Here is a 2851-nt window from a genome sequence, read left to right as displayed (position 1 = left end):
TTTCCTCTTTGTAGCACAGATATCTTAAACAGGCTGGCTCCCTTTTCCTTTTAAAGAAGTATTTGCAGGAGGGGACTGTACAAACTGCACTGATGTTCAAATATGTACTTTTTAATTACCAGCTGTGATTTTGATATGATTATTTGATATGCTGGCTTTTCCAGGCAAGGGTACAACTGTGACTTTTTTTTTCCCCGAAACTGTTGTACAACACTGAGAGGAATAGTAACCTCGGTAAACTGGTATAGTTTGGTAGGTACACAATGGAAATTATTCTAGTTAGAATCATTTGTTGTAGAAGAGTTACTATGTTTCCACAACTTAGTTCTATAAACAGCACAGAAGTGTATGTGTGGTCTGAAATAAAGATATGGAGATAAATGGTCTTTTTAAATGTATTTATTTTTATTTCATTTTTTATTAATTTATTTAAATTTTAATTTAAGGAATATTTCAACACATACTAATCATGTGCTTTTATCTTCGTAGCCTATATAATTTGTTTTCTGGTATACATGTAGAAAAACAATACGTTTGTTTAGAGCTTAAATTCAGTAAATATCCAACATTAGACCTATTTCAAATTTCAATTTCTGAGTCCAATTAAGACAAATACTAAGGCTGTTTAAATTCCGTTATCTGGGGTTACATATCCGTAGTGATAGTATGTTGTCATTAGTGATAAGGGTAATCTGTGTTGATATGTGGACTGTCCCTTTAATTGGGGGGAATGGGCAGTTCATGATCCGCTATACGCAAACACAGCTGATGCGCCTGCGCTGCACTCAGGAGCAGCAGAGAAGACAAGGGACCGTTTCTGCGATTTTTTGGGGACAAAAAGAGGTAAGCTGGTGTGATTAACTTTAATTTCCGTATCGACAGACTGTTTCGACACGAAGTAAAACCTGTCGTATACAGCGGAGGACTTTCTATCTACCCCCTGTGTGGTTTGAATCGTGTGTCGCTCGTTAAATCGCATCCGAGGCTGGAGGCGAACTGATCCTACAAATCATCCCCAGCTTGTCAATACACGGGGCGCTAACCACCAGCCTCAGCCCGCTCACCGACCTACCGCCGTACGGACGAGAACAGGCCGGTAACAGCCGCGGTTAAGCTCAGCCAACAGTGTTGAACAATGTTGTTGAACAATGCAGCTTCCATTTGTTGATTCGTCGCTGTGATTATGTGAGTAACGGGGCGGCGGCGCTTTGTTAGTGATGTCTCCGCTGCTCTATTTTGGGCAGCTACGAGCAGGATTTCCGTAACACATCCATGTGTAACACTGGCCTATAGCCGCCATTGGTCACCGACACCTCGGTCAAGGATGTCTCACTTTCACAACGCAGCAACGCCCTTTAACAGCAGCTCGTTAAAACAATATTAGTAGCTATCACTTCATTTTATCTTCAAGTGTTATTTTTCCCCAAAGCACGGAGGAAATGTCTGACATATCATACAACTATTTCTATGTACTGTATTCACTTTTAGTTAACCTTAACTATCCACTTTTAAAGGAAAATGTGGCATTATCCACTAGTCACTAGAATTTATTAGGTAATTTCTGTAGTGCAGGAGTCAAATACCCAACAGTAATGCTCGCTGGCTCTTATGTCACATTAAATGACTGTTTATCTTAAGAAAGAAACAGAGGAAGAGGTGTAATTTTCTGAAATGGGGCCAAAGTTCATTATTGTCCGGTGTGTATCTGCAGGTTCAAAACTATTTATTAATGTGTGTTTGTTTTCCTGCAGATAAATCACCCTAAACAGACCCGCAGGAATCATGGGGAGTGGTAAGTCTATTGAGATTTACATGAACTTCATCACTCGGTATATTTAGAAACTCTTTTCCAATTTCTTGTTCTTTATTTTCCTTTTCTATTGTGTAGATTTTCAACATTGTTTGACAAACACAATTTAGTCATTGGAATGTGATTCTTCAGGTTTTTTCTGTTTTCGTTAGCACACAATGCTCCATTCTTTTCTAGGGGTATTTCTTGTTTCCCTGCATTTTTGCAGCTTATTTATTTATTTATTTCTTTTCAAGTCTCGTGCTGATCACACCTCTGAACTCATCACACAGAGGCCATTACTTGTTAGTACGGTAGCACATCATACATTACCAGGGCATGTTGCGGCATCTTGTGCACAGTTTCTGTCGGAGAGTTTATGTTCTTGTCCGGGATGTGTGAAACAGAGCGACGCTGTGTCTCACTAAGTTAATTCCTCCAGTTTCTCTTATGTGGCCCATGGATGGATGCCTAAATCAAAGGAACTTTTGTTTTTATGCAGAAATGTGGGCACTGGGTAGCGCTCGGCTCTGCTCTACTGCCTTTGTTTCAGTCCCCACCTCTTTCTCTCTCCCTTTTTTCCCCTTTTTGCATTTTTTTGGCATCTCTATCCTCTTCTATTTTTCAGTACTCTCTATCTTTGCTTAATTCTACCCCTTTGTCTCCTCCCTGCTGTTGTGCTTGCTGACTCATCCCTACCCCTAATGTCTCCACCTATTATCTTGATTCATGTTTTTTTTTTCTCTCTCACAAATCTCTAAATCTCACATCTTTTCCCCCTCTTTGCCCTTGTCTCTTCTCTCCACCTCCACTTCTCCCCCTATCTCCCTCCTCTCAGTGTTCCTGCCGGCGGACGCAGCCCACTCTGTGCTGCGGCGGCTGCGCAGGGCAAACTTCTTGCTGGAGGAGATGAAGCAGGGTGACATCCAGAGGGAGTGCCGTGAAGAAGTCTGCACCTATGAGGAGGCCCGTGAGGCTTTTGAGAACGATGAGAAGACGGTGAGGGAACGAGTGAAACACCACATCAGACCTACAATAATTCCTCTCCTGAAAACTAAATAC

The 2851-nt window shown here is 41.4% G+C and overlaps 1 long non-coding RNA gene across 1 annotated transcript; it reads left to right on the top strand.

The window, feature by feature from the left end:
• Positions 1–20: 20 nt before the first annotated feature.
• Positions 21–2825, top strand: LOC147819879 (uncharacterized). Its single transcript, XR_015436100.1, has 3 exons — positions 21–843; positions 1752–1792; positions 2628–2825. It is a non-coding gene; the product is annotated as an uncharacterized LOC147819879 (long non-coding RNA).
• Positions 2826–2851: the final 26 nt, after the last annotated feature.

The sequence above is a fragment of the Seriola lalandi genome, unplaced genomic scaffold (assembly GCF_002814215.2).
Source record: "Seriola lalandi dorsalis isolate HSWRI2012SDOR001 ecotype SW California unplaced genomic scaffold, Sedor1 jcf7180002034099, whole genome shotgun sequence".
Taxonomy (NCBI): Eukaryota; Metazoa; Chordata; class Actinopteri; order Carangiformes; family Carangidae; genus Seriola; species Seriola lalandi.
The sequence above is the reverse complement of the archived record's forward strand: the minus strand, read 5'-3'. Positions and strand labels throughout refer to the sequence as shown.